At 34.5% G+C, this 12,935-nt stretch overlaps 1 protein-coding gene across 6 annotated transcripts in view; it reads left to right on the forward strand.

Annotated features, from left to right (window-relative positions):
* Nucleotides 1–12,935, forward strand: part of LOC106508546 — a 593,953-nt gene that overhangs the window by 22,612 nt on the left and 558,406 nt on the right. For 2 of the 6 annotated variants that reach the window (XM_021071412.1, XM_021071411.1), the window contains one exon: nt 4,083–4,185. The gene's annotated coding sequence lies outside the window, so the exon portion shown is untranslated. Of the gene's footprint in view, nt 1–536; nt 626–3,668; nt 3,969–4,082; nt 4,186–8,390; nt 9,722–12,935 lie in introns of those variants that run through there. The other 4 variants (XM_021071415.1, XM_021071413.1, XM_021071416.1 and 1 more) reach the window with 4 other exon arrangements.

Genomic DNA, 12,935 nt, shown 5'->3' on the forward strand with positions numbered 1-12,935 from the left:
CCCTATCCCCATTTGGTGGGTTACGAACCCACGTTGCTGTGAGCAGTGGTGTAGGTCAAGGACGTGCCTTGCATGTGGCATTCCTGTGCCATAGGCCAGCAACTGCAGCTACAATTGGACCCCTAGCCTGGGAACTTCCATATGCCACAGGTGCAGCCCTGAAAAGAAAAATTTTTTGGAATATCACTGCACAGCACCCCTATCAATACATGTCCAGAATACCAAGATAACATGAAATATTAAGTGGTGATGCCTTAATATGTCTTTTCATCATTGACATAAATAAAGATGATATAAACCATACATACTAAATCTGCATATGTTTTAAACCAACTTTTAGGATCAGATGGTAAGAAAATTCTGAAAACCATAAGAATAACAGATACACAGTAAAACCAAATAGAATTGAGGAACCTTTAAGACAGGTAAAGTAGAAGGCCAATGACAAAGTGGGATTTCTCAACAAAAACTCTGGAAAATTCCACAAATGGGCATTAACAAGAGATTGACTAGACTGTGCCTTAATGGGACAATTTATTGGACAACTGCTCAGTGGAGCCAGAAGCCAGCTGGAGTATGGAGATGAGTGTATCAACAACAACACTGGAAACTGGAAGACATGAAGGTTATTATCTTCAAATAGTGAGGGGAAAAATAACTGGTAATCGAAGATTGTATACTACTGAACCTTTAAATGAGGACAAACTAATGATTTTTTGCAAACAAAAACAGAGAGCATTTTCTACCAACAGACTTGCTCTAAAGATTAACTGATTTCAAAGGAAGATCTGGGATGCAGGAAGGAAGGGTGAGCAAATAAAATAGAAACTATCTGCGTAACTCTAAGTAAACATTTACAACATTTTCTAACTGATAGCGTAAAATCAAAAGAAGTTAGTACAGAATAATGAGAGCCTCTAAGCTGGGAAATGGCTGGTTAGCATTAAAGCATTCTGAATTCCTTTATTCAGCAGCCGCATAAAAAGACTGACGAATTTTAATATTGATGTGAAACGTACACTGCTAAATTTTCTAAGAAAACAGTTAATACAATAGAAACAGAATGTTTAAACACCAGAATGTGGAGGGGGGAAGAAACTTGGATTTTAAATAAAGTGATTAAAGTTATATAGTTAAACATGCAAAATTATAATACTGACAGTAGAGGGCAGGGTATCCCTGATACTGTGCTGATAATATTTTGAAATTGCAAAGCATATCTAATGTTATCCCTGAAGTCGTTTTATGTGTTGAGCCACATATTAGAGATTTTATGCTTAAAAATATGGATGACACAATATACTTTTTATTAAAAACAGAAGTCCTGATATGAAAGCTATATATATTAAAACAGCTTCTAGATAAGGAAACATTATATTTATTATTAGTTTTTTGGATTTAGAAAATATATTGCATTTTGCTAATGTGTTTTTGAGAGTCATTTCTTTTTTTACTTGAAAATATTTTTTTTTCAAATATCTTAGTTAAATTAGAGAAACAGAAAAAAGTGTTGATGGTAGAATAAGACAGTGAGTGCTAGGGTTATAAATAATCCCTAAATGATGGTCAATATTATTTCTGGTCCTGATTCTCTGGTTTTATGTATTCCTATCATATAAGTAACTTAAAAATCCTTTTTGCTTTTGAATTCCTTGTAACATCTTTGTGGTTTAGTGTAAACAAAATTTGGTTTTATTTCCTATTGTAGCTGTATTCACATATAGGAAAGGTAGGAATGCTTGTTTCTTTCTGAATAAGTGAAATTTTGTGCTGCTGCCATCTTTCTATTAATTATTCTAATTAAGTATCAACATACAGAATATAACTGGACTTTGGCATTCTCTGAATCAGTCATTTAGGATAGCCTAGGTAATCCGGTGGTAGCAAGTGATTTAAAATATCATTGACTAAAGGAGCAAACAAATTTTTCTCACTCAGTTCTACATGGTCTCATGGGTTGATCTCAGTGCTATTTTATGTTGTCTTCATCTGGACCCCAGGTTCATGGACCCCAGTCCTTATCTGGAATATTCTGGTCTAATAGCAAAGGAGAAAAAAGAACTTGACAAACTACTTTCTGGCTTTTAAAATTCAATTTGCTGGTGCCACGGGTCACTACTCACTTCTCACAAGTCACACGAACAAAGCTGACGTTAGTGAAGTAGGACAGTATAATACTTCCCAAGAGCTAGACTGAAAATATTTATAAAAAATACCATAATCTATTATAGTGTTCTTATGATATTTCTTAGAAATTTAGCCCCAAATTTATTCAGTTGTTTTGTGTGAATTACTATAACAAATAACTTGTGATTTACAAGTATTATTGTGGTTTAATTTTTAGTCCCTGAGAATGCTAAAGAAAATGTTTAGGAATCTAATAGATTGAGTATTTAGAAACATTGGTGATTACGAAAGGTAAGGAAAAATTTTAAAAGTTCCTAAAAAATAAAACATAACAGGATTATGGGTTTACTTTGTTTTTTTCACAATGATGGATGGGCAAAATTTCTAAATTCTGGATCTCTTGTGTTTCTGATGAAAGGGGATTATAGATCTGTGAAAGAAGGAAAAAAATATAAATATTTTTCTTTGTAAAAATATGTCTTAGAGGATTACCTTCATGATTATGATGTTTTAAATTTGCAGGATAACTTTACGAATTTTTTCTTTTTTTTTTTACAACTTTAGCAATAACTCTGGCAAGGTAACAGATAATGTGATTACCATTTTCCTATAGAAGATTCAGATTTTGAGAGAATTGGCTGAAGGTCATATGACCGGCCCATAACAACGATAAGAATGATTTACAAATTTCTGACTCTTCATTCCTTCCCAGAGCACTTGTAACATCTCAATTATTTTAGAAATGTTATGTAATGACTCATTCTGTATTGATGAATGTGGCTTTCAAATTCTGAGGGTCTACTACTAAGAAATCAAACTGAATTAACCTGTTGATTAGTTTCCATTGGTACTTTATCAACACAAGAAAAACTAAATGGGATTAAAATATTTTTCCACATAACGTTGAATTTTAAACAACTTAAAATGGGCATATCTATATTGGCCAATATTATTGTACTTATGAAACAAATTCACTGACAATAATTTTGAAATTAAGAAAAAAATAGAGCTGACAGGGCCTGTTAAACTAAATATTTCTATATTTAAAAAGAGACAAAAGCCATCTTATTCTTTTTTCTTTTCCATTTTGTAAGGCTGAGTACTGCCTGAATTTCAGATATGCACAGCTATCCTAACATAATGTTGTTAATTCCATGTTCTGTTCTGTTATGGGATCTACCTACTTGGTTACACTCTCTGGGCATACAAATCCTTTTGCTCACCAGCTCATAATAAGTGATGATTCCTATTAACTGGTTGGTTTCTTTAGAATAGCACTGAATAGAGAGGCAAAAAAAAAAAAAAAAAAAATTGAGAATGAGTGAACACTCACTGTGAGAAGAGAAATGTATTTATTTTATTTTCTCTTACTGTATGGCAGTTTAGTTATTAAAGGCATAGATTTGAGTTGGAAGTTTGCTCTACTGCTTTCTAGATCAGAGATTGGCAAACCATGGCCAGTGGACTCACCAGCCAGTTGTATAACATAGCCATATTCTCTCCTTGAAATATTGTCTATGTTGCTTTTGTGCTATGCAGCCGAGTACCTCTGACCAAGACCTTATGAGTGTCTAATACAATGTTTACTCCCTGGCCCTTTAAAGAAAAGTTTGCTGACCCCTATTTAAGAAGCATGATCTTGGCCAAATTACCTAAATTTCTTGGCTTCATTTTTCTAATTGTAAAATGTGAATAACTGTCTACCAAGTTGGGTTTGGTGAGGATGTAAAAAGTTAGCATAGCAATAGGATGGCAAAGAAGCACATCCTGAAAACTGATAAAGCTATCCTCATATCCAGAAAATATAATAGAGCATGAATTTCCTCTATACTAAATAACTGGTAAAAACTCTTATGAGAGAATAAATCTCTAGTTATGTTTGGTCAAGGTTGTGGATTCTTTTTGTGTTGTTTCATTTCTGCTGAATCTCTTTTCTGTGTTCTGTGTAATTCCAGACTCCTGCAAGCCTACTCCGGACTGTCACTTCTTATAGCCAACCCTTCTTTACTATTGCGGAAAATTCTCCATGTCTACATCTGGAATTGCTCAAAGGTCACTGTAAGTATTGCATCTTTATTAATGGTTTGTTCCTCTCCAAAATGCCTGCAGCCAGGGACTCAGAGCTAGTTGGAAAAGATAGTTTTCTTTCTGTTTTCAGGGATCTCGCAGTTTGCTCTTATTTGTTTTCTCAGTAGGCTCTTATTTGTTTTCTCAGTAGGAAGAGAAAGGTTTTATCCTGCTGCATATGAGGCATGAAGATTTTCATAAGTTAAAACAAGCTCTTTGTTGGGCAAAAGTATTTCAGTCCAGCATGTTTAAACATTCTAGACTGGAATACAGTAGGGGTTTGCTGTTTTAGAAGTGTATGCCTAATATCAGGTGAACTACAAAATATCTGAAGACTTGTTTCTTCAGCTTTGCAATTTACAATATTTTCTTAGCATATTGTTTTTCAGATTACAAGTAAAATATGCAGAAATTAGAGGAATTCAACACAGAACATTAAAGAAATTTTAAATATTTGATCTATTCCTTTCCCTTAGTTATGACTCTTTCTGCCATATATATGTATACACACACACACAGATACATACACACGTACACATATACATTCTCCACATATATTATAATTTATATATCACATCAGAAATATATTTTATTATTTTGACTCTTGTTTGGCTTTATGTAGTTTTCCATGTCATTAATTTTTGCAACAGTATTTTAGGCTGTGGGAATAACTATTTAAATAGGTTCAGGTTGGACACTTAAGGAGAAAGAGTAAATTGTTACAACTTTTGTAGAGGGTAATTTATTAATATAATGCAAAATATTAAATTTAGATACTCTTCAATATGAAAAATTGCATCTAGGAATTTTCCCTAAGGGAAATAATAGGACAGATTCATTCAACTGTGTATACCGAACTGTTCATGTTAGAGTATATAATGGTGAAAATAATTTTGCAACCTAAATGTTCATTAGAAGACATTTGTTGGAGTTCCTGCTGTGGCATTTGGGTTAGGAATCCAAATGCAGTGGCATGGTCACTGTGGAGGTGTGGGTTTGATTCTTGCTCAGTGCAGTAGGTCACAGCTGTAGCTCAGATTCAATTCCTGGCCCAGGAAGTTATGTATGCCACAGTGTGGCCATAAAAAAGAGAAGATTGCATAAAAAATTACGGTGCATACTTCCAGAAAAATGAAATGTGGTTAAAAGTGACTGAGCTCATTTTTATTTATGTACATTAAAATGTTTTATATTGTTTTAAGTGAAATAAAGCAAATTAAAACACTAGTTTACTTAGGGTAGGAATGTCTACCATCAGTTATTTAATCTAGCTTGTATCTTCAAACACAAACCCTTCAGCTGCTTTCACTTAATAAATACATCTTTGCCAATGACAGCAGCTTGGACAGGATCCCTTTTCACATGTCTGTTATCTGTTACACACATCAGAGTGATTGGGGGTACAGATTTGTTTTAATTTTTCCATTTTGTAACTGCATATCAAAAAGCAGGTGCCCTGCTATTCCAGGCCTCCTCATATTGTACTTGTTTCCTGGCAAATTTGGGGGATAATTTGCATTTTGATTTTGTAATTTATGGCTCTGTACTGTTGAAAGGCTTTTAGATCTCCTTAGTATGTATGTGACTTTTCATGTTGCAATATCACATAGATGGGACAGCCCAACTTTCATTCTTATTAAATGATCTGAATGGGAAACAAGACACATACAAGTTTAACAGATTCTGGTTTGGTGAAGACACCCATACAAAATTCTGGGATATACCTCACAGTACCTGCTATAGTTATCTTTTATTACTGGAATCATGGTTGACTGTTTCTTTTTAATTTTTTCTTTGTAACATTAGACAGTGAGGCATGGTTACTTTTGTGATCAGCTAAGAAAAAAAATAATTTCAAAAGGAAAAACATGGAGTTATTAGGTATGAGACACTTTATAAATCCATGTCTCAGTTTATTTACAATAGTTGAAGAGAATTGGAAACAAATTTTACTTGTTAATGGAATCTTCATGTTTATAGCACCCACCAAACTTTGTAATTTTTATACTTACATTTCAAGGGCACTAGGGAAATATTTTTATGCAAGAATTCTTGGACCCACAGACACATGAGGATAGTAGAACTGCTCATAGGGTGTGGACAGTCCTATGGATAGAAGTACATGCTTCTGACTATTGCTTAATATGATTTCTCTGAAAAAGATATTCAACTCAGAGGATGAAAGAAGATGATGAAGAGATTGAGTAGACCTCATGTTGCCATTAAAAAATCCTAGAACCCATTGAAAAGTTGTATGATTTTTTTCCTACGTCTTACCATTTTTTATTATCCAGGTAAATAATGGAACTAGGAAAGTACATATATATTCAATAAACCATTATTATGGCCACCCAGAAGTAGTTTCATTCCTAATTCATCTATAAATATCTTGGCCTCGGGTTTTAAAATTCAAACCAAATGCCACATATCCTTAGTAAAAATTGCTAATTTTAATTTTTTGGTCTCTCTCTCTCTCACCATTTGCATTATGCATTTGACTTTTAGAAAGTTTGTAAAATTTCTGTCAATATATTCATCTTCCTTCTAGCCATGTAGCATATTATTTGTTTCATAATGTTGTAGGGAAAAATAGAATTTCACTGTTTTCCTTTGCATTTCTTTAATTACTAGTATGGTCAAACTTTTTTTTTTTTAATTTTCTTTGGAGACCACTTTATTTCAAAGTTTTTGTTACAATTCTTTCCCCTTTTCTCTCTTAGGGCAGAGGTTGGCAAACTAGGGTTCCGGCCATTTCAACCGCTCATTGAGACACAACCAAGGCCATTCATTTCCATATCATATTGTCTTTTTTTTGGGGGGGGGAGCTACAATAGCAAGGGCAAATAGTTATGATAGGATTGTGTGGCCATTGAAGTCTAAAATATTTAAACCTCTGAAATGCTACATAAAGGGTTTATGAGCCCCTAGTTGTGTTGTAGAGGGTTAATTAAAAAATTTTTTTAAAACATCAATGGTTCAAGATACTTATCTGGTAAGAATTTTAACTCTTGTTTGAAATATTCTTTGCAAATATTTTATTTCGCATCTTTTGCTTGCTTGATCAGGCCCTGATGGTTTCCATCTCTAAGGGATTCCCATTCTCTCTTCTCTCAAACCCTCTAAGCCTGGGGTTCTGGAATGATGAATATGGTGTTCTTTAACTTAGAAGGGCTAATGCCGTCTTTTTTTTTTTTTTTCCTTACCATGAATGGTGGATGGACCAATTTATTATCTGGGGCATCGCTTTCTCACCAAAATGCTTCTATTTCTCATTCTTGACCTAGATGTTAAGGAATATCCATTTCTTAGAGTCATTTGGATGCTCTATTTGTACTGAAACTTGATGTCCCAGCTATGATAAAGCTTTGAAGCTATAAGAAAATGCCTTATATAGACTCTTTACTTATCTTTCTTAATAACAATACTTTATGTTCTATAGCATTTTAAGTCTTTCCTGGATGTTTTATGTGGCTTTACTCTTACTCTTCTCCTTTTCACTCAACTCTCTCCCTTCATTTTTCTGCCCCACTTCTTACTACTTCCTGCTAGTGACATTGCTTTATTTAATCATCTGTTTTCTATCTTTTTTATTTATATAATTTTTTAAATTTTCCCACTGTACAGCAAGGGGGTCAGGTTATCCTTACATGTATACATTACAATTACATTTTTTCCCCCACCCTTTCTTTTGTTGCATAATCATCTGTTTTCTATATGGTATCATTAGTTCTGAGGAATATTTTTAAAAATGTAGAGCTAGTTAGATTGTCATATAGCCTTCTTCTATAGCTTATTGGTCAATAGGCATTTTCAAAATTGAAGAAATGGATCAAATTCCTGCTTGCTACTTATACTTGTGATCCAGTTATTTTGTAAACAGATGTTTCTCCATCATGATGATCAAATACTGTTACTGTGGCTTATCTATGTTTCCTTGTTTATCTGAACATTTAAAGTATAGGAAGACAGAGTTCCCGCTGTGGCGCAGTGGTTAATGAATCCGACTAGAAACCATGAGGTTGTGGGTTCCATCCCTGCCCTTGCTCAGTGGGTTAATGATCTGGCCTTGCCGTGAGCTGTGGTGTAGGTTGCAGACGCGACTCGGATCCAGTGTTGCTGTGGCTCCGGCGTAGGCTGGCAGCTACAGCTCTGATTCGGCCCCTAGCCTGGGAACCTCCATGTGTCGCGGGAGAGGCCCTGGAAATAGCAGAAAAAAAAGACCAAAAATAAATAAATAAATAAATAAAGTATAGGAAGATAGAAATAATTAGTCCCCACAACATTTGGTTTTTCCTCTATTTCCAAAGCACACCTAAAATATTTCCCAGTCTCTCCTGCCATTAGGGTTGGCCATATGTCCAAATGTGGACTAGTATGGCTGTGAGAAGAAGTGACATGTATCCCTTCAATCAGAGGCATCACTGTAAGTTCTTCTTGACCTCATAACCTTGAGAGCCACAGATTGAGATGGCAGGGTGAAAGATAATGGGGATTTGTTCCCTGAGTGACTGTGTGGAGGAGAGTTACCTTGAAACATACATTTCATATGAACAAGAAATTAACATGTGTCATAATAAGACACTTAGATACTGAAGTTATTTTTTTTTACCAGAGTTTAACTTCATCTGTTCTCACTAACACAGAAATTACTGTTAGAAATGAGGGCTCTATATAATGAAATACTTGTGGATTGGTAGTGTGGAAAGGCAGTGAGAAAAATGATCCTGGAGGAGGCAAAGAAGAAAATGAATGTTATGTAGCAGTAAAACATTTGGTGAAACTCTTGCATGTCAAAACTTGGAAGGCAGATCACATGCCTAGGTATCTGTTAGCTCCTGGATAAGAGGTAGAAGAGAGAACCTTAGCAGGGTATGCTAACTGCCATTGGCTCTGCTTGGCAAGGTATTACAAGTATAAAGATGAACTCAGGAAAGAATCGGGTGGTTCAAAAGGAGAAATGAAGACATAAAGAGGGTCCAGAAGTGTGTATACCCATAGTATTAGAAAAGCCAACTGCTACTAGACCCAAGCTACACTCAAAGGAATTTTATAGGGGCTTTAAGTAACAAACATTCAACAAAATCTTTCAGATGATTACAGTACTTAAGGCAGAAAAAGTTTTAAAAATGAGATCTTCCCACCTGTTATTACAGATAAGCTTCAGAGAGCCACCATTAAACTGAGAGAAAAAGACAAGTGGTTGAGAAAACAAAGAGCTACTAGAGGTTTGAGAACTAGGTATTTTAAAGTGCGGGTGTGGTTACTGGCTTGTGGAATTGGCTGGAAACAAACAGAGAAGAAGCCTCTTAAGTATTTGAGAGAAACGTACTGCCAAAGAAACCACAAGCCTAGACTGAAGGGGCCTTTGACTGTAGAAGCTGAAAATGGCCTTTGTGCTCACAATCTTAATGTGAACGAGAAGGAACCTGAGCAAGCTGTGCAGCCCTGACGCTTATTTCCAGCTACAGTCAAAGAAGGGAATGGAAAAAGAAGAACCTGCCATGAGGTGGATACTGAAGGCACACAGGTAGGGACCCTCCTGTGAGTGTGCTCAGCAGTACTTTAGGATTTAAATGGGCTGATCATTTAAATCCTTTCTGAAATTGAGTGTATTATTATAATCATCATAGTCCTGTCACACCTTTGCTTATTGACAGAGAGAGAGAGCTGTGTGTGTGTGTGTGTCTGTTTGTAGGGGACTGGACATTCGGCTTTCAAATTCATAGGTATTCAGACCAAGAGAAGCCACATCTGGGCTTGGTAAGGACTACTGAACTTTCCCTAGATACACTGGACTTTGTGGTCCTGGTGCTGACCAGATGGGATTCAGTCTGTCTCCATGTGAGTTGCTTGGATATGTGTTATGTGTGAGAAGAAGAAGGCACTGAAGTATTTAGTGAATAGGAGGTGAGAGAGATTACTAGTTGACTTTTCCTTTGCTTGAAAATTTCCTAATATCCCTTGAAGTTTATGGTGGTGACATAACTGGCCCAGGAACTGTGAACAGAAATGAAGTGCTTCTCTTAAGAGCAGCTATGGGTTTTCTAAGCTCTCTCTTCCCTTGCTTTGGTTAATGTTGAAGCATCACAAGATGCAGCATCACAGAATAGTGAGGTATCCACCAGCCCAGGTCCCTTAAAACCCATGCAGAGGAGAAACCTTTGTTAATGCAAGTCAGACATATATTATGTACAAAAAGACACATAAACTGTGGTAAGCCATTGAGATTCAGAGTTAATATTTTTTTTTTCAAATCAGTTTTAGAAAAAGTTTTCTATTTGGGATTTTTTTCTTTTAGTAAACATTGGAGTAGTAGACCACTTAAATAATAAACCAAAGCTGCTCACCATAAACGCTGTTTAAAATAGGTTAAGCCAGGAGAAAGCTGAAAGCTCCTGTTAGGAAATTCTTATCCCCTAAAACTGTATTTCGTGCCCTAACAAATTGTTCCTGAATCATGCAAGGTAAATTATCTGATTCTAAACACATGAAATTTTTAACATTTTAATCACCTCAAAAGACTGATTAGAGCTGTATGTATTTTATTTTTAGTAAACAATATTGGATTTTATCTATAATTGTGACACCTGATTTAATTAGGCTGGTCTCATTTTCTAACTTAATTTATTTTTACCTAAGGACATCACAGTAACTTGTTAAATATTTTATAAGAATCTGAACAAACAAAAGTGTTTACATTAGAGAAATAAAGCATTCGCTTATTTAAAAAGTTCAAAGGACATAAATCTGCAGTTAACACCAACATTAATTATGCACAGGTTTAACATGTGATGATGAGTTAAGAACCTCCATCCAACATATGACTCTACCAGAATATTTAATTTTCTGCTTAATTATTGGCATAAACTTTAATGAAAATTGAGTTTCATAGGAAAGGCAAATGAGAGTGCAAAAAGTGGAATGTATTCATTGGAGGAGAACTTGGGAAACTGATGCTTAGTTTTATAGGAACAAAGAAAATTTTAACAGTTAATGAATTGTACTACTTAGGAAATACATTTATTGTTTTTGTTTAATGAAATTCTAATTTCTAACTGTATATAACAGGGTGGAGGTGGTCAAATTTCCATATTTGCCAATTAAAATTCATACATGAGACTGCCTGAATATTAGACATTCCCCAGCCTTTTCAGTTTAATTTGCTAATGTTGACTCTTATTTTCTTGTTTAAACTCAGCTCTTCAGAGCAGTCTATCTCTCATCTCTCTCTCTCTCTCTCTCTCAAGTAGGCTCAGATCTCGTGCTCGACCTGTCCACAAATATAAGACAGATGGAAATAAATAACCCTCTAGAAAATTCACTTGACATGAGTACTGCATTTTATGTCTTAGAGGAGTAGAAATGGGCCTGACTTTTGAAGTCATTGAAGGGCTGTGTGACACTTAGAGAAAATAAATCTTTCTTTTTTCCATTGAGTTGAAGCTCTCTGGCCTTCAAACTTATACCATGGTAAATTCATTGACACCACATTTGCAAGGTTGATGTTCCATTTCTAGGAAAAGAACTCTTACTACCAGTGGATAATATGGCTCTCTTCTGGTCAAAAGGCTTTATAAAGTGTACTTCATATAGGAAAAAGAAAAGTAAGGATCATTCACTTTTAGGAGTAGGTTTGTATTGTTGTTTTGCAATCTGAATGTATTAATGGCTTTATAAATCTAATATCCATGTGAATAACAGATGAAAATAATATTATTTTTTATTACGTTAAGAACAAGTCATTTGTATGTATTTTCTAGTATGGTGGGAATGCTTCTTTGCTTTTCATGGCATTCCACAAATTCTCCGTGTAATAATATTGCATTAAGAATAATTTATCTTTGAGATGATTTAAATGAATTTCTTTGCTATAGTAATAACTAAGGCTTAGTGATCTTCAATTTTTAAGTCGTTTAAAACAAAGCAAAATTATATTGGCTTTTAGGACAAATATTCCACCATTATTTTTTACCCTAAAACATGAAGTTAAAATAACATATAATAACAATTTGTGAGCCTACTGAAGAAACACCCCATGGAAATAATTTTAGGTTAGTGACAAAGAGGAGTTAAGGCAGGCAGATGCCTAGAATAGTAAATTATCAAGATATTGGTATTAAACTTTTTTAGATTCATCCTTGCTGCTTACTTGAGAATTTTTAGGCAGATAATTTATGTGTACCTTTACATGTTTAACAAGGAAAATCTCTATGTTTCTGGTGAAGTGCTTGAGATACTTTCACTTAGAAGCTGTTTTATCCATGCTCCAAAACCCAAAGAGAGCCTGTTAACTGATTAATATAAATATGGGAAGCATAAAGACAAATTAAAACTTCTCTCTCTGTCCCTCTCAACCAAATCTTTCTGTTTAAGAAAAATAAGCAAAAGTGATGTGTTTATTTTTCTTTAGAAATACTTTGAAAATTAAAGAGAACTAAATGCCAGCTATTTATTGGACTCTAAGCAATTTCTGGAACAATTAATGGAAAAAATGATCTGCCCTCATAGATTACTTGAGAGGCTCAGAATGTATCACTTATTAATTTTTATGTATTTACCTAAATGAGAAATGTTAAAATTGAAGGAGCTAAAAGATGTTTTCTTACCTCAAAACTCTATACCTATAACTTACTTGAATCATTTGCAGTTTGTTCTTCCTGCCTTTAGATAATGTCATGAGTTAACTGTTCCTGCTACCAGAACATTTTAAAAAATGTATTTTAGATTATTTTAGAAACTGA

This window comes from Sus scrofa, chromosome 13 (genome assembly GCF_000003025.6).
Source record: "Sus scrofa isolate TJ Tabasco breed Duroc chromosome 13, Sscrofa11.1, whole genome shotgun sequence".
Lineage (NCBI taxonomy): Eukaryota > Metazoa > Chordata > Mammalia > Artiodactyla > Suidae > Sus > Sus scrofa.